Here is a 19,422-nt window from a genome sequence, read left to right as displayed (position 1 = left end):
TGAGAGGTGATAGGATCGCCATCTTCAAGTACTTGAAGGGCTGTCCTATAGAGGATGGGGTGGAATTGTTTTCTGTGGCCCCGGAAGGTAGGACCAGAACCGTTAGAGCGATTCCTCAGTTATACAGGCTTCCTCCTTGGGAGGTGGTGGTCTCTCCTTCCTTGGAGGTTTTTCAACAGAGGCTAGATGACCATCTGACGGCAATGAAGATCCTGTGAGTTCCCTCCATTGTGCAGGGGGTTGGACTAGATGACTCTGGAGTCTCAACTCTGATTCTATGATTTTGTGATTCCTTCTGATTCCTTGGGTTCAGTGTCCATTTTGGTTGATGATGGAGCCAGGAGACAGAAAAATTTGGAACATTTCAGTTTCTTCATTGTCAGCCTTAAAAGTGCTGCAGTTTCCCAAGAGCCAAGTTTTTTGGAAAACAGTTATTCCAAATCATAGTCAAACGCTGAACCTTTAGTATCCTAATATGTTGTTGCTGATTATTGTGATTAAAAAGGTTTTTTATATATATTGTGTTTGAGTCTATATTGTCTCAAATGATCCCTACCAGCAATTTCAGAACTCAGCAATGACAAACAAAACAGTACAGATGGAATTCCCACAGAACAATTTGCGTGTTATTTTTAAAATCATAGTTGCATGTCTCTTCTCTGTTAAACAATACTCTTTTCTTTCCAAGCACTTATTTTGAAATCGAGGGCATCAGCAATTACAGTAATTGAGGGGAGCGACGGTGGCTCAGTGGTAGAGCATCTGCTTGGGAAGCAGAAGGTCCCAGGTTCAATTCCCGGCATCTCCAAAAAAGGGTCCAGGCAAATAGGTGTGAAAAACCTCATCTTGAGACCCTGGAGAGCCGCTGCCAGTCTGAGTAGACAATGCTGACTTTGATGGACCTTTGAGGGTCTGATTCAGTATAAAGCAGCTTCATATATTCATATGGCATATGGTATAACATGTTTCCTTCTCCAATAACCTTCATCCAGGGCTTTTCTTGTAGCAGGAGCTCCTTTGCATATTAGAGCACACCCCTCTGATGTAGCCAATCCTCCAAGAGCGTACAGGGCTCTTATTACAGGGCCTACTTTAAGCTCCAGGAGAATTGGCTACATCAGGGAGGTGTGGTCTAATATGCAAAGGAGTTCTTGCTACCCCAAAAGCCCTGCTCTCATCTCTTTCGGCCCCTTAGTCGCCACACATGGCCCTCAGTCATTATCCTGCCCTCACTCCCAAGTTCTATTACGCTCCAGGGCTTTTTTTAAAAAAGGAAAGCCCAGCAGGAACTCATTTTCATATTAGGCCACACACCCCATGCCAAGCCAGCCAGAACTAGGGTTGCCAAGTCCCCCACGTTCTTCAGAAGTGACATAATCGCGCCGGTGATGTTGTTTGCGGTCACTCTAGGCATTTCCGGGAAAACTCTATGGGTTCCCTGGACGCTCTAGCCATTCGGGAGAGGAAAACTCTATGGTACCTATGGTACCTGGGGCACCATCAATCATCCCTCCCCCGGATTAGTTTAACAGATCAGAGCAGGGGTGGCCAATGGTAGCTCTCCAGATGTTTTTTGCCTACAACTCCCATCAGCCCCAGCCATTGACCATGCTGGCTGGGGCTGATGGGAGTTGTAGGCAAAAAAAACATCTGGAGAGCTACTGTTGGCCACCCCCGGATTAGAGGGTTGGGTCACTTTCCCTAAGAAGAAAGGTTAAAACGCTTGGGGCTCTTTAGCCTGGAGAAACGTCGACTGAGGGGTGACATGATAGAGGTTGACAAGATTATGCATGGGACGGAGAAAGTAGAGAAAGAAGTCCTTTTCTCCCTTTCTCACAATACAAGAACTCGTGGGCATTCGATGAAATTGCTGAGCAGACAGGTTAAAATGGATAGAAGGAAGTCCTTCTTTACCCAAAGGGTGATTAACATGTGGAATTCACTCCCACAGGATTGGCTGTCACAGAACCCACTGTCTATATTCCTTTGTTTTCAATTCAGAAAAATACAAGATTATGCCAGTACTTGTTCCAGTACAATAAGCAGGCCTCAGATTCAGCAGGAGCTCCTGAACCTTTGTGTGGGTCCCCCTTCTTCCTCCTCCCCACCTACCTTGTCCATTGACTAGTAGGTGCAGATGCATAATAATCCCTGGATTAGGAGAGCCGGCAGCCAGCCAGCCACCATGGCCAATGGTTGGGGCTGATGGGAGTTGTAATCAAAAAACATCTGGAGAGCTATCATTGGCCACCCCTGATATAGAGGATGGTGTGGAATTATTTTCTGTGGCCCCGGAAGGTAGGGCCAGAACCAATGGGTTGAAACTAAATCCAAAGAGTTTCCGGTTCAACGTTAGGAAGAACTTCCTGATCGTTAGAGCGGTTCCTCAGTGGAGCAGGCTTCCTCCTCGGGAGGGGGTGGGCTCTCCTTCCTTGGAGGTTTTGAAACAGAGGCTACATGGCCATCTGGCAGCGATGAGGATCCTGTGAATTTAGGGGGAGGTGTTTGTGAGTTTCCTGCATTGTTCAGGGGGTTGGACTAGATGGCCCTGGAGGTCCCTTCCAACTCTTCTATGATTCTAACAGGCTTCCTCCTCAGGAGGGGGTGGGCTCTCCTTCCTTGGAGGTTTTTCAACAGAGGCTGGATGGCCATCTGACAGCAATGAGGATCCTGTGAATTTAAGGGGAGGTGTTTGTGAGTTCCCTGCATTGTGCGGGGGTTGGACTAGATGGCCCTGGAGGTCCCTTCCAACTCTTCTATGATTCTAACAGGCTTCCTCCTCAGGAGGGGGTGGGCTCTCCTTCCTTGGAGGTTTTTCAACAGAGGCTGGATGGCCATCTGACAGCAATGAGGATCCTGTGAATTTAGGGGGAGGTGTTTGTGAATTTCCTGCATTGTGCAGGGGGTTGGACTAGATGGCCCTGGAGGTCCCTTCCAACTCTTCTATGATTCTAACAGCCTTCCTCCTTGGGAGTTGGTGGGCTCTCCTTCCTTGGAGGTTTTTCAACAGAGGCTGGATGGCCATCTGACAGCAATGAGGATCCTGTGAATTTAGGGGGAGGTGTTTGTGAGTTTCCTGCCTTGTGCAGGGGGTTGGACTAGATGACCCTGGAGGTCCCTTCCAGCTCTAGGATTCTATGATTCCAAATACCTTTTACACCTCCACCCATAATGAAGATATAATATAGTGGGTTCCAGGCAATGATGAGGCGAGGTGGCAGTGACCATAGCTCTTTTAATATATACAGCATAGTATAGCGCTGCACTCGAAGACTGGGCCAGTGGGGCCAACTGTATATACACTCAAGGTTCCCACGCTAGCATGCTATTGGACCATTCAAACCAGCAGGGTGCCTGTGATTGGAGCAGAGTAGCAGGGATTTGGATCCTCCTGCCCTTTGTTCCCAAGTTCCTGAGCTTGGTCTTACAGGCTCCGATGAGCCGGGCAAGAACTCCGCATATTAGTCACAATTCCGATCACATAGACAACATCTACAAAAAAAATCCCTGTGTGGAACAATGGTGATGTCAGGGGGTGTGGCCTAAATATGCAAATGAGTCCCTGCTGGGCTTTTATCTACAAAAAAAGAGAGCCCTGTATAAAGGCTATTAGATAACTCGTGATTTGGAGAAAGTTAAAAATACTTATATCTTTATGTTTGAACAGTCCCCTACAAAACTCTTCCTTTTAAAAGGGCATCAGACGACTTCTAAATTTGAAGATAGTTAAAAACAGAGAGCCTCTCTTTACTTGGAGTCTTAACAGTTTTGTGCAAAATTATCTCGTTAGCCCTAATGGTCTACATATTAGGCTGAGCCTGCCTCATCCCCAGTTCTGGTCCAGACGGTTATTTGAGTTAATTTACACTTAATTAAAGTCCCTTTCTCCTTAGTACTGACACCAAGGGAGACATAGACTGAGATAACTTCCTGCTCTCTCTCTCACTTCTTGATGAGCACTCACATCACCCACTACCAAGAGCCCCCCCTCCCTGTGACCCCAAGCCGGATTTCTTGATCTGCTATATTCATATGGCTGCCTCTTCCCTGGCAACCGTAGGCTCAAGGAAACAGATACATTAAACTGTATGTGAAAACAGAAAATAGATTAGAAATGGCATTACATCCTGCTAGGTTTGTCAAGTCCAATTCAAGAAATACCTGGGAACTTTGGGGGTGCAGCCAGGAGACTTAGAAGAAGAAGATTGCCGATTTATACCCCGCCCTTCTCTCTGGATCACAGACTCCGGGCCGGTTACAATCTCCTTTATCTTCTTCCCCCACAACAGACACCCTGTGAGGTGAGGCTGAGAGAACTCTTCCAGAAGCTGCCCTTTCAAGGACAGCTCTACAAGGGCTATGGCTGACCCAAGGCCATTCCAGCAGGTGCAAGCGGAGGAGTGGGGAATCAAATCCGGTTCTCCCAGATAAGAGTCTGCACACTTAACCACTGCACCAAACTGGCTCTCCCAGAAGCTGCCCTTTCAAGGACAATGTGAGGGCTAAGGCTGACCCAAGGCCATTCCAGCAGCTGCAAGTGGAGGAGTGGGGAATCAAACCTGGTTCTCCCAGATAAGAGTCCGCGCACTTAACCACTACACCAAACTTTGGGGGTGGAGCCAGGGACAAATACAAGTTGATGGGGTGTGAACTGGCAGAGACTGACCAAGAGAGAGATCTTGGGGTCGTGGTAGATAACTCACTGAAAATGTCAAGACAGTGTGCGTCTGCAATAAAAAAGGCCAACGCCATGCTGGGAAATATTAGGAAGGGAATTGAAAACAAATCAGCCAGTATCATAATGCCCCTGTATAAATCGATGGTGCGGTCTCATTTGGAGTACTGTGTGCAGTTCTGGTCGCCGCACCTCAAAAAGGATATTTTAGCATTGGAGAAAGTCCAGAAAAGGGCAACTAGAATGATTAAAGGGCTGGAACACTTTCCCTATGAAGAAAGGTTGAAACGCTTGGGACTCTTTAGCTTGGAGAAACGTTGACTGCGGGGTGACATGATAGAGGTTTACAAGATAATGCATGGGATGGAGAAAGTAGAGAAAGAGGTACTTTTCTCCCTTTCTCACAATACAAGAACTCGTGGGCATTCGATGAAATTGCTAAGCAGACAGGTTAAAATGGATAAAAGGAAGTACTTCTTCACCCAAAGGCTGATTAACATGTGGAATTCACTGCCACAGGAGGTGGCGGCGGCCACAAGCATGGCCACCTTCAAGAGGGGGTTAGATAAAAATATGGAGCAGAGGTCCATCAGTGTGTGTATGTGTGTGTGTGTGTGTGTATATATATATATATATATATTTTTGGCCACTGTGTGACACAGAGTGTTGGACTGGATGGGCCATTGGCCTGATCCCACATGGCTTCTCTTATGTTCTTATGACAAGCATCATTGAACTCCAAAGGAAGTTCTGGCCATCACATTTAAAGGGACCGCACACCTTTGAAATGCCTTGGAAATAATGACGGATAGGGGCTCTGCCCAAGTTCGCCACAGCTGTCCTCCCAAGGTGCAAACGTCTGGGCAGAGCTGGCAACCCTAACTGGCCCCCAGTACTCCCCCCCACCCCATTGGTGAGAGCCAGTTTGGTGTAGTGGTTAAGAGTGGAGGTGGACTCTAATCTGGAGAACTAGATTTGATTCTCCATTCCTCCTCCACTTGCTGCCTGTTGGGTGACCTCGGGGCAGTCACAAGTTCTCTCACAGCTGTTCCCTCCAGAGCAGTCCTCAGAAAGAGCTCTCTCTCAGCCCCACCAACCTCACAGGGTGTCTGTTTCGGGGAGAGGAAGGGAAGGAGATTGGAAGCCACTCTGAAGCATAAAAAACATAAGGGAAGTCATGTTAGAAAAGGCCAATGGCCCATCCAGTCCAACACTCTGTGTCACAGAAGAACATAAGAGAAGCCCTGTTGGATCAATCCAATGGCCCATCCAGTCCAACACTCTGTGTCACAGAAGAACATAAGAGAAGCCCTGTTGGATTAGGCCAATGGCCCATCCATTCCAACCCTCTGTGTCACAGAAGAACATAAGAGAAGCCCTGTTGGATCAAGCCAGCGGCCCATCCAGTCCAACCCTCTGTGTCACATAAGAACATAAGAGAAGCCATGTTGGATCAGGCCAATGGCCCATCCAGTCCAACCCTCTGTGTCACAGAAGAACATAAGAAAAGCCATGTTGGATCAAGCCAATGGCCCATCCAGTCCAACACTCTGTGTCATATAAGAACAGAAGAGAAGCCCTGTTGGGTCAGGCCAGTGGCCCATCCAGTCCAACACTCTGTGTCACATAAGAACATAAGAGAATCCATGTTGGATCAGGCCAATGGCCCATCTAGTCCAACACTCTGTGTTACACAGTGGCCAAAGAACCCAGGAGCCAGCAGGAGGTCCATCAGTGGGGCCAGGACACTAGAAATCTTCACAATGTTGCCTCTCCCAAGTACCAAGAATACAGAGCATCACTGCCCCAGACATAAGAAGAAGAAGAATTGCAGATTTATACCCCGTTCTTCTCCCTGAATCAGAGACTCAGAGCGGCTCACAATCGCCTATGTCTTCTCCCCCCACAACAGACACCCTGTGAGGTGGGTGGGGCTGAGAGGGCTTTCACAGCAGCTGCCCTTTCAAGGCCATCCCAGCAGGTGCAAGTGGAGGAATGGGGAATCAAACCCGGTTCTCCCAGATACGAGTCTTAACCACTACACAAAACTGGCTCTCTTAACACAAGAGAAGCCATGTTGGATCAGGCCAATGGCCCATCCAGTCCAACACTCTGTGTCACACATTGGTCAAAGAACCCAGCCACCATCAGGAGGTCCATCAGTGGGGCCAGGACACTAGAAACCCACCCACTGTGCCCCCCCTCCCAAGCACCAGGAATACAAAGCATCACTGCCCTAGACAGAGAGTTCCAACAATACACCGTGGCTAACAGCCACTGATGGACCTCTGCTCCATTTTTTTATCCAATCCCCTCTTGAAGCTGTCCATGCTTGCTGCTGCCACCACCTCCTGTGAATTCCATGTGTCAAATCCCCCTTTGGGTGAAGAAGGACTCCGAGGGAAGGGCAGGATATAAATACAATCTCCTTCGCCTCCCCCCAGCAGTGGCTGAGCTGGAAAAGAGGTCCTGCCTACATGAGCATAAAGTAGCCATTTTTGATTGGGGAAACACCTTGGACAGGAGAGTGAATTCCTCCGCAAGCGCTCTGGCCCTGGTCCTTATTTGGCCCCTTCATGGACGTGCTTTACAGCTTAATCACCCATCGGGGAGCCAATCGTGGACCCCCAGGGTCACGCCTCATTGCGCCCTTAGACGGCCTGATGAATGGAGGTTGGCTTCTTCCGCCCCCCCCCCCCCCGCACCTCCCTCGTTACCCATTCTGCCCCTGCAGGTCTTTTCCCAGCATGCAGAAAACAACTAGCAGACAGCCGCAGCGGGGGATCATTTGAGGCCATTATTTCAATTAATTGCACGTGTTGCTAAAACTAATGAAAAATAGAGGCTTAGCACCAGCTATTCAAATCAGCCCCTGCCAGTTAGACATCCGTGTCATTAGCTGGAAGGCAAATGTGTTTGGTAACACCCTGGACTTTTGCATCGCTAATGTGCATTTTGCTCGGTGTGCCAATAGCTGCCGTGTGCGGGATGCATTCCTACTTCACCATTTAACGTTGAAATGACAGGTGTTAGGGCTCAGGGCTGCCTGGGTGAGCTCCCCTTGGGAGTTCGGTGGGGCAAAACTCAGAATAAATCTTGTAATAATTCAAAGAGAATAAGAACATAAGAACATAAGCCATGTTGAATCAGACCAATGGCCCATCCAGTCCAACACTCTGTGTCACACAGTGACCAAAAAAACCCAGGTGCCATCAGGAGGTCTATCAGTGGGGCCAGGACACTAGAAGCCCTCCCACTATTGCCCCCGCAGCACCAAGAATACAGAGCATCACTGCCCTGGATATAAGAACATAAGAGAAGCCATGTTGGATCAGGCCAATGGCCCATCCAGTCCAACACTCTGTGTCACACAGTGGCCAAAAAACCCAGGTGCCATCAGGAGATCCACCAGTGGGGCCAGGACACTAGAAGCCCTTCCACTGTGCACCCCCCACCCCAAGCACCAAGAATACCGAGCATCACTGCCCCAGACATAAGAACATAAGAGAAGCCGTGTTGGATCAGGTAAATGGCCCATCCAGTCCAACACCCTGTGTCGCACAGTAGCCAAAAAACCCAGGCGCCATCAGGAGGTCCACCAGTGGAGCCAGGGCACTAGAGGCCCTCCTACTGTTGCCCCCCCCCCCAGCACCAAGAATACAGAGCAACATTGCCCCAAACACTTTCATCAATACCTTGTGGCTAATAGCCACCTGATGGACCTCTTCTCCCAAGAACATAAAAGAAGTCATATTGGATCAGGCCAGTGACCCATCCAGTCCAACACTCTGTGTCACATAGTGACCAAAAAACCCAGGTGCCATCAGGAGGTCTATCAGTGGGGCCAGGACACTAGAAGCCCTCCCACTGTGTCCCTCCCGAGCACCAAGAATACAGAGCATCACTGCCCCAGACATAAAAACATAAGAGAAGCCATGTTAGATCAGGCCAGTGGTCCATCCAGTCCAGCACTCTGGGTCACACAGTTGCCAACCCCCCCCCCCTCCCCGGTGCCATCAGGAGGTCCATCAGTGGGGCCAAGACACTAGAAGCCCTCCCACTGTGTCCCTCCCAAGCGCCAAGAGTACAGAGCATCACTGCCCCAGACATAAGAAGAGAAGCCCTGTTGGATTAGGCCAGTGGCCCATCCAGTCCAACACCCTGTGTCACACAGTGACCAAAAAACCCAGGTGCCATCGGGAGGTCCATCAGTGGGACCAGAACACTAGAAGCCTGCTCACTGTGCCCCCCCAAGCACTAAGAATACAGAGCATCACTGCCCCAGACATAAGAACATAAGAGAAGCCATGTTGGATCAGGCAATGGCCCCTCCAGTCCAACACTCTGTGTCACATAAGAACATAAGAGAAGCCCTGTTGGATCAGGCCAGTGGCCCATCCAGTCCAACACTCAGTGTCACATAAGAACATAAGAGAAGCCCTGTTGGATCAGGCCAATGGCCCCTCCAGTCCAACACTCTGTGCCACATAAGAACATAAGAGAAGCCATGTTGGATCAGGCCAGTGGCCCCTCCAGTCCAACACTCTGTGTCACATAAGAACATAAGAGAAGCCCTGTTGGATCAGGCCAGTGGCCCATCCAGTCCAGCACTCTGTGTCACATAAGAGAAGCCCTGTTGGATCAGGCCAATTGCCCATCCAGTCCAACACTCTGTGTCACATAAGAGAAGCCCTGATGGATCAGGCCAATGGCCCCTCCAGTCCAACCCTCTGTGTCACATAAGAACATAAGAGAAGCCCTGTTGGATCAGGCCAGTGGCCCATCCAGTCCAGCACTCTGTGTCACATAAGAGAAGCCATGTTGGATCAGGCAATGGCCCCTCCAGTCCAACACTCTGTGTCACATAAGAACATAAGAGAAGCCCTGTTGGATCAGGCCAATGGCCCCTCCAGTCCAACACTCTGTGTCACATAAGAACATAAGAGAAGCCCTGTTGGATCAGGCAATGGCCCCTCCAGTCCAACACTCTGTGTCACACAGTGACCAAAAAAACCCAGGTGCCATTGGGAGGTCCATCCGCAAAGTCTCCAGGTATTTTCCAACAAACTCTTGACAACTTACTCAGAATGTCAAAGGCACCCACAGGCTGCAGAAGGTTGGGCAAAATCATTCTGTTTGGGGCGAAGAAACGGGGGATGTGAGGGGCGGCTTTAGAGCAGGACCAGCCGAGGTGAGGGTAACCAACCTCCAGGCGGTAAACCATGGGAGTTAGTTCCATTCAGCTTTGTGCTATCTTTTGCTATCATTATTTTGGTTTATTCCAGAATGAGAGAAGTGTTCGAAGTAAAATTGGTAAAAATGCTAGAAGTGTTCGAAGTAAAATTGGTGAATTGGAATGTTTAGTGTTGGGAGAAAACATAGACATTGTGGGAATTTCAGAAACTTGGTGGAATGAGGAGAATCAGTGGGACACGGTGATTCCTGGATATAAGCTATATCGGAAGGATAGGGAGAGAAGGGTTGGAGGTGGGGTGGCCCTGTATGTCAAAGAGGATATACGGTCCAGTAAGACTGAGATCAGAGAATTAGATTCACTTTTAGAAATGCTTTGGGTTGAAATAGAGGGCCCAAAAGGAAATTTAACTATGGGAGTTTGTTATCGCCCACCAAATCAAAAGAGAGAGGACGATTATAATATGATGGAAGGCTTAAAGATAGCAGCTAAATGTAAAAACTGTGTCGTAATAGGTGATTTTAACTACCCGCAGATTGATTGGGTCAATATGTGTTCTGGTCGAGAGAAAGAGATTGAGTTTCTAGATGCTCTCAATGACTGTGCTATGGAGCAGATGGTCTCAGAACCTACCAGGGGTGGGGCGATCGTGGATTTGGTCCTAAGTAATGCCCAAGACTTGGTGAGAGATGTAAAAGTGATTGCGCCACTTGGGAGCAGTGACCATAATGTTATTGATTTCACCGTTTGTATAAATAGGGAGTTGTCCAAAAAGACCGCCACAAGCACATTTAACTTTAAAAGGGGTAAATACACTGAGATGAGGAGGCATGTGAGGAGGAAACTGAAAGGAAAGGTACATACGGTCAAAACCCTTGGGGAAGCTTGGATGCTATTTAAAACTATAATCCTAGAAGCTCAGATAAAATACATACCACAAGTTAGGAAAGGCACAAACAGGCATAAGAAAAGGCCTGCGTGGTTAACAAACAAAGTAATGGAAGCTGTAAAAGGTAAGAAGGACTCCTTTAAGCGGTGGGAAACCAGTCCAAGTGAGATTAGTAAAAGGGAACACAGGCTGTGGCAAATCAAATGCAAGACTGTGATCAGGCAGGCAAAAAGGGACTATGAGGAGCATATTGCAAAAAACATAAAGACCAATAATAAAACTTTCTTCAAATATATTAGAAGTAGGAAACCAGCCAGGGAGGCAGTGGGGCCCTTGGATGACCATGGGGTAAAAGGATTACTGAAGGAGGATAGGGAAATGGCTGAGAAGCTAAATGAATTTTTTGCCTCCGTCTTCACTGTGGAAGATGAGAACTTTTTGCCCGCCCCAGAACCACTAATTTTGGAAGGGGTATTGAAAGACCTGAGTCAGCTTGAGGTGACAAACGAGGAGGTCCTACAACTGATAGACAAATTAAAAACTAATAAGTCACTGGGTCCGGATGGCATACATCCGAGAGTTCTGAAAGAACTCAAAGTTGAACTTGTGGATCTTCTAACAAAAATCTGTAATCTTTCATTGAAATCTGCCTCCGTTCCTGAGGACTGGAAGGTAGCAAATGTCACTCCCATCTTTAAAAAAGGTTCCAGAGGAGACCCGGGAAATTACAGGCCAGTCAGTCTGACTTCAATACCGGGAAAGTTGGTAGAAACCATTATCAAGGACAGAATGAGTAGGCACATTGATGAACATGGGTTACTTAGGAAGACTCAGCATGGGTTCTGCAAGGGAAGATCTTGCCTCACTAACCTGTTACATTTCTTTGAGGGGGTGAACAAACATGTGGACAAAGGAGACCCAATAGATGTTGTTTACCTTGACTTCCAGAAAGCTTTTGATAAAGTTCCTCATCAAAGGCTCCTTAGAAAGCTTGAGAGTCATGGAGTAAAAGGACAGGTCCTCTTGTGGATCAAAAACTGGCTGAGTAATAGGAAGCAGAGAGTGAGTATAAATGGGCAGTCTTCGCAGTGGAGGACGGTAAGCAGCGGGGTGCCGCAGGGCTCGGTACTGGGTCCCATGCTCTTTAACTTGTTCATAAATGATTTAGAGTTGGGAGTGAGCAGTGAAGTGGCCAAATTTGTGGATGACACTAAATTGTTCAGGGTGGTGAGAACCAGAGAGGATTGTGAGGAACTCCAAAGGGATCTGTTGAGGCTGGGTGAGTGGGCGTCAACGTGGCAGATGCGGTTCAATGTGGCCAAGTGCAAAGTAATGCACATTGGGGCCAAGAATCCCAGCTACAAATACAAGTTGATGGGGTGTGAACTGGCAGAGACTGACCAAGAGAGAGATCTTGGGGTCGTGGTAGATAACTCACTGAAAATGTCAAGACAGTGTGCGTTTGCAATAAAAAAGGCCAACGCCATGCTGGGAATTATTAGGAAGGGAATTGAAAACAAATCAGCCAGTATCATAATGCCCCTGTATAAATCGATGGTGCGGTCTCATTTGGAGTACTGTGTGCAGTTCTGGTCGCCGCACCTCAAAAAGGATATTATAGCATTGGAGAAAGTCCAGAGAAGGACAACTAGAATGATTAAAGGGCTGGAGCACTTTCCCTATGAAGAAAGGTTGAAACGCTTGGGACTCTTTAGCTTGGAGAAACGTTGACTGCGGGGTGACATGATAGAGGTTTACAAGATAATGCATGGGATGGAGAAAGTAGAGAAAGAAGTACTTTTCTCCCTTTCTCACAATACAAGAACTCGTGGGCATTCGATGAAATTGCTGAGCAGACAGGTTAAAACGGATAAAAGGAAGTACTTCTTCACCCAAAGGGTGATTAACATGTGGAATTCACTGCCACAGGAGGTGGTGGCTGCCACAAGTATAGCCACCTTCAAGAAGGGTTTAGATAAAAATATGGAGCACAGGTCCATCAGTGGCTATTAGCCACAGTGTATGTGTGTATATAAAATTTTTTGCCACTGTGTGACACAGAGTGTTGGACTTGATGGGCCATTGGCCTGATCCAACATGGCTTCTCTTATGTTCTTATGTGCTTATGAGAGAAAAGATGTGGGAAGAAGAATATGAACATTTGGTTGGTACTAGTGGCTGTTAAACCTGGAAAAAACACAGAAAGGCGTTACTCTTGAGGAAGTCTACTGACGAAACGGGCCTATATCCGGGTGCTCATAGACTTTCTTTGCAATATGGGACCTCTGTTACAACGCGAAGTATGCAAAATTTATAATATGAAGGATTAAAATGGATATTTAAATTGGACCTTCATGACAACATGAACTATGCAAAATTTTTAAATGCGGAGCGTTAAAATATATGAAGGTTTTTAAATGGTTGCAATAAATTTTGTTATTCAGCACAGCAGTTGTTTAACTTCCATTGTTTGTCCCATTTACTGCGATCCCTTTTTCTTGCCGCAGAACCTCCAGGCTTCTAGGATCACAACTGTTCTCCAGGTGAAAGAGGACCGTTCCCCTGGAGAAAATGGCCGCTTTATGTGCCCTATGGACTCCATGGCATTGTACTCCACTGAAGCCCCTCCCCAAACCCCACGTTTCTCAGGCTCCACCCACCAAATCTCCAGGTAATTCCTAACCTGTAGCTGGCAACCCTACCTGAAGTGTTGCCCTGAGTTTTGGAATGCCCCTCCGCAGCACCCCTGGGTAGGGTTGCCAATCCCCAGGTAGGGGCTGGGGATCCCCCAGTTTGGAGGCCCTCCCCCCGCTTCAGGGTCATGGGAAAGTGGGGGGAGGGAAATGTCTGCTGGACACTCCATTGTTCCCTATGGTGACTGATTCCCGTTGGGGATAATGGAGAATTGATCCACAGGTATCTGGACGGTGATGTTTTTTGAGGTAGAAGCACCAAATTTGCAGCATACCATCTGATACCTCTCCTCAGAACACCCCCCAAGTTTCAAAAAGATTGGATTGGGGAGGTCTCCTGAACCGCTGAACTCTCATGACAGCTGATTAGTTCTGATGCTTCCTGCTAGGTTTTTTTGCTGATGAAACATCTCAGATACATTCCAGTTTGGATGCTGGGTGTAATATAGTGCAGAGAGAAGACGCGTCTCATGCATCATTCGCCCTGTTTATGGACCATTTCGGACCGAGTTACCGTGGATGTTGACAAGATCCAGGGATCTGTGAAGGCCGCATCTCCAGTTTGGTGTTGTGGTTAAGTGTGCGGACTCTTATCTGAGAGAACTGGGTTTGATTCCCCACTCCTCCCCTTGCAGCTGCTGGAATGGCCTTGGGTCAGCCAGAGCTCTGGCAGAGGTTGTCCTTGAAAAGGCAGCTTCTAGGAGAGCTCTCAGTCCCACCCACCTCACAGGGTGTCTGTTGTGGGGGAAGAAGATACAGGTGATTGTAAGCCTCTTTGAGTCTCCGATTCAGAGAGAAGGGCGGGGTATAAATCTGCAGTCTTCTTCTTAAGTCTCCTGGCTCCACCCCCAAAGTCCCCTGGCTCCACCCCCAAAGTCCCCAGATATTTCTTGAATTGGACTTGGCAACCCTACCCCTGGGTCTCTTTCGAGGCACGACTGTTGGAGAGCGCTAGTACCACCCCAGTCCTAGTTTCCAAGCTCTCAGTGCTGTCTCTCCTCGAGCATTTCTCTTACAATTCTTTGTAGGACATTTGTATTGATTGTTATTATGCGATGCTAATTTTGAATAGGAAAAAAAAACATCTCGCAAATAAACAAACGGCAAGTATTGAGCGAGAGCTTTGCTCACTAATTCTTTAAAGCAAATCAAAATAGCACGGTGGGGGAGGGAATGAATTGCAGGACTGGCTGCAAGGTCTTCTGGGGGCAACGCAGGGACACGGCTGGGCCCTGGGCTCCCATAATGCCTTGCGCGAAGGGCGTTCGAATGTCGTCCCTCCTGTTTTTTTTAGGAAACTCAACGTTCAAACAGCAATTTGGGGTTGCGAGTGAAATGGAGCCCAGAAGTTAATGTGGTTGTTTGTTATTTTAGATCGGGGTGTCAAACCAAGCCCCTCGGAAGGCTCCTTTCAGGCCCCCAAGCAACTGGCTGCCATCTGTTTCCTTCTCCCTCTCTCTTGCTTCCTTCTGCATCGCAGCTTCCTTTGCCAGGTTTACTCAATCACACAGGAATTACAGAGCAAAGCTTCTATTTTCTTCATTGGCTGAGGCTCCTCCCTTGGGGAGGAAGCGGGGGGGGGAGACTCTGTAATTGAGGGCCAGGCTCCCTCAATTGCACAGCAGATCTACTGAGCCAAGTCTCGTCTCCTTCTATTGGCTGAGGCTCCTCCCCCTCCTGGGAAAGGAAGGAAAGAGCCACAGCTTCCTTTGCCCAGTTCCTTGAATCCCATGGGAGAGATACAAAGAAAGCACCTTTAAAACTAATGGGTGCTCATGTTTGAAGCATGGTTTATTTTAAGTCTTTTTTAAAAAAACATTGTGTTTGTTTGTGTCCTTTATAAAGTTTATATCTCTGCTACCTAATCTTAAATAGGTACACACATGGCCCGACCCAACATTTATGTCAGATCTGGCCCTCATAACAAATGAGTTCAACACCCCTAAAATGCTTATATCTTGCCAGTTTGGTGTAGTGGTGAAGTGTGTGGGCTCTTATCTGGGAGAGCTGGGTTTGATTCCCCTCTCCTCCACTTGCAGCTGCTGGAATGGCCTTGGGTCAGCCATAGCTCTTGCTAAGTGGTTAAGTGTGTGGACTCTTATCTGGGAGAGCCAGGTTTGATTCCCCGCTCCTCCACTTGCAGCTGCTGGAATGGCCTTGGGTCAGCCATAGCCCTCACATTGTCCTTGAAAGGGCAGCTGCTGTGAGAGCCAGTTGTTGTAGTAGTTAAGTGCGTGGACTCTTATCTGGGAGAACCGGGTTTGATTCCCCACACCTCCACTTGCAGCTGCTGGAATGGCCTTGGGTCAGCCATAGCTCTGGCAGAGGTTGTCCTTGAAAGGGCAGTTTCTGTGAGAGCCAGTTGTTGTAGCGGTGAAGTGTGTGAACTCTTATCTGGGAGAACCAGGTTTGATTCCCCACTCTTGCACTTGCATCTGCTAGAATGGCCTTGGGTCAGCCATAGCCCTCACATTGTCCTTGAAAGGGCAGCTTCTGGGAGAGCCAGTTTGGCGTAGTGGTTAAGTGTGCGGACCCTTATCTGGGAGAACGGGGTTTGATTCCCCACTCCTCCACTTGCAGCTGCTGGAATGGCCTTGGGTCAGCCATAGCCCACACACTGTCCTTGAAAGGGCAGCTGCTGTGAGAGCCCTCTCAACCCCACCCACTTCACAGGGTGTCTGTTGTGGGGGAAGGAGATAAAGGAGATTGTAAGCAGCTCTGAGTCTCTGATTCAGAGAGAAGGAGGGTCGGGGTGGAGTTTAAATCTGCAGTCTTCTTTTTTTCTCCGCATTAGGGAACCAAAACAGGTTGTACATATCTCCTCTCCTCCATTTTAATTCTATCCTCTCAATAACGACTGTGTGAGGACAGAGAGGGCCGGTTCCCTGATCCTCTGGAGGCTTTTGTGGCAGAAAGAGGTAGGGTTGCCAATCCCCAGGAGGGGGCAGGGGATCCCCTGGTTTGGAGGCCCTCCCCACGCTTCAGGGTCATCTGAGAGCAGGGGGAGGGGAGGGAAATGTCTGCTGAGCACTCCATTATTTCCTAAGGAGACCAATTCCCATAGGGTATGCTGGAGAATTGATTCGAGGGTATGTGGGGAGGGGGCTGTTTTTTGATGTAGAGTCCCCAAATTCACAGCATAGAATCCCGTGCCTCTCCCCAAAAGACCCTCCAAGTTTCAAAAGGATTGGACCAGGGGATCCAGTTCTATGAGCCCCTGTCCATCATTTCCGAATGGAGGGGAGGCATTTCAAAGGTGTGCGGTCCCTTTAAATGTGATTGCCAGAACTCCCTTTGGAGTAGGGTTGCCAATCCCCAGGTGGGGGCAGGGGATCCCCCGGTTTGGAGGCCCTCCCCCTGCTTCAGGGTCATCAGAAAGTGGGGGGAGGGGAAGGAAATGTCTGCTGGGAACTCTATTATTCCCTATGGAGATTTATTCCCATAGAAAATAATAGAGAATTGATCTGCGGGTATCTCGGGTTCTGGGGGGGGGGGCTGTTGTTTGAGGTAGAGGCACCAAAGTTTCAGTATAGCATCTAGTGCCTCTCCACAAAATATCCCCCAAGTTTCAAAACGATTGGACCAGGGGGTCCAATTCTATGAGCCCCAAAAGAAGGTGCCCCTATCCTTCATTATTTCCTATGGAAGGAAGGAACTGAAAAGGTGTGCCGTCCCTTTAAATGTGATGGCCAGAATTCCCTTTGGAGTTCAATGATGCTTGTCACAGCCTTGATCTTGGCTCCACCCCATATGTCTCCTGGCTCCACCCCAAGGTCTCCTGGCTCCACCCCCAAAGTCCCCATATATTTCTTGCATTGGACCTGGCAAACCCTCAAAGGGTCAAATATCCCCAAATGGGCAAAAGATATTTAAGGCATCCGCACACCCCTTAGTAAAGCCAAAAGGCACTGGTCATTTCTGCAACCCACAGACATATACTCCAAAACAAGAGTTGAAATAAGACTTACTTTGGGCACACAAGTATCTCCCCAACACCATGCAAGGAGAATAAAAAAAGCTTTTCGAGCTAACTAACTTGGCCCCAGGCGACTTTCTTAGGTAGATGAAAGTCCAAGGCTTCACAGGTGACTGGGACTGTCTGGCCAAACCTTCCGGGATTCACAATGGTTCTCTTCACTGAGCCTCAGGTCACGGCAGCCTCTTGCCCAAGCCAGCCAGCCAGCTAAGCTAGGAGGAGAAATCTCCTTCTCTTACCACCCCAAGGGCCTCTAATTAGCAGCCACCACCAAACCCCTTGCAGCTGGCTCTTCCACCCTGAGGGAAATGAATTTGGTGTTTGAGCTGAAGTGAAACCCAATGTGAACATAAGAGAAGCCAAGTTGGATCAGGCCAATGGCCCATCCAGTCCAACACTCTGTGTTACACAGTGGCTAATATATATGTGTGTGTATACACACACACACACACACACACACACATATATATACTGTGGCTAATAGCCACTGATGAATCTCTGCTCCATATTTTTATCCAATCCCCTCTTGAAGCTGGCTATGCTTGTAGCTGCCACCACCTCCTGTGGCAGTGAATTCCGCATGTTAATCACCCTTTGGGTGAAGAAATACTTCCTTCTATCCGTTTTAACCTGACTGCTCAGCAATTTCATCGAATGCCCACGAGTTTCTTGTATCATGAGAAAGGGAGAAAAGTACTTCTTTCTCTACCTTCTCCATCCCATGCATAACCTTGTCAACCTCTATCATGTCACCCCTCAGTCGACGTTTCTCCAAGCTAAAGAGCTCCAAGCGTTTTAACCTTTCTTCCTAGGGAAAGTGTTCCAAACCTTTAATCATTCTAGTTGCCCTTTTCTGCACTTTTCCCAATGCTAAAATATCCTTTTTGAGGTGCGGTGACAAGAATTGTACATAGTACTCCAAATAAGACCGCACCATCGATTTATACAGGGGCATGATGATACTGGCTGATTTGTTTTCAATTCCCTTCCTAATAATTCCCAGCATGCCGTTGGCCTTTTGGGGAATTATTAGGAAGGGAATTGAAAATGTGCAAGGGTTAACTTTAGCTGACAGAGAAGCAGGAATGAAACTTAGAGATGCTGCTATTTTAGTTAAGTCTCTGTGTTAGACAGAGTTTGATACATCGCAAGGCCATCTTGGCAGTGAGACACGGAAGTGTGACAAAGGCTATAGGAGGGGTCTATGGGTGGACATTGAGCATGCTTAATAGCTTTATGCATATTCACTTTCACGCCCAGCATCGGTAATTGCTTCATTTGCATGGATATGGAATGCATGTTGAAGGTGGGGGTTGATATCGAGGAGCTAATGTGTATTGTTCTGAAATATGCGGTCAGGAAGAATGGAAATTCTCAGCACTTGAGCCAATCAAGGAAGATGAAGAAGATATTGGATTTATATCCCGCCCTCCACTCCAAAGAGTCTCAGAGCGGCTCACAATCTCCTTTCCCTTCCTCCCCCACAACAGACACCCTGTGAGGTGGGTGGGGCTGGAGAGGGCTCTCCCAGCAGCTGCCCTTTCAAGGACAACCTCTGCCAGAGCTATGGCTGACCCAAGGCCATTCCAGCAGCTGCAAGTGGAGGAGTGGGGAATCAAACCCGGTTCTCCCAGAGAAGAGTCCGCACACTTAACCACTACACCAAACTGGCTCTCCAAGGAAAGAGGGTAGGGTCTTGTGGCCACGAGAGGTATAATTTTTTTTTTAAAAAAAATATTCTGTACTTTGAGCTTGCCTGGTGTACGGCTCCTACTGATATCAGTAAAATGGATCTATCTGACTGACTTCGTTTTTCTTTTGGAGGTTCAGGGGGAACGCATTTATCACAACCCCCGGTGCTGCAAACAGAAGATGGAAGATTCTTCAAAACTTAGGCACGACTCAAACTTAAGCCCTGGCACCATAGAGAGGACCTCTTGGAGGTCATTAAACCATAGCGCCACTGTAAACTGGAAGCAACTGGATGGCGCTTAA

The 19,422-nt window shown here is 48.1% G+C and overlaps 1 protein-coding gene across 1 annotated transcript in view; it reads right to left on the bottom strand.

The window, feature by feature from the left end:
* Positions 1–17,661, bottom strand: part of CNTFR (ciliary neurotrophic factor receptor) — a 761,181-nt gene extending 743,520 nt beyond the window's left edge. Inside the window, exon 1 of the mRNA XM_060236258.1 lies at positions 17,420–17,661. The gene's annotated coding sequence lies outside the window, so the exon portion shown is untranslated. The remainder of the gene's footprint in view (positions 1–17,419) is intronic.
* Positions 17,662–19,422: the final 1,761 nt, after the last annotated feature.

This window comes from Heteronotia binoei, chromosome 4 (genome assembly GCF_032191835.1).
Source record: "Heteronotia binoei isolate CCM8104 ecotype False Entrance Well chromosome 4, APGP_CSIRO_Hbin_v1, whole genome shotgun sequence".
Classification (NCBI taxonomy): Eukaryota; Metazoa; Chordata; class Lepidosauria; order Squamata; family Gekkonidae; genus Heteronotia; species Heteronotia binoei.
Note: the sequence above shows the minus strand (reverse complement) of the source record. Positions and strands in the feature narration are given on the sequence as shown.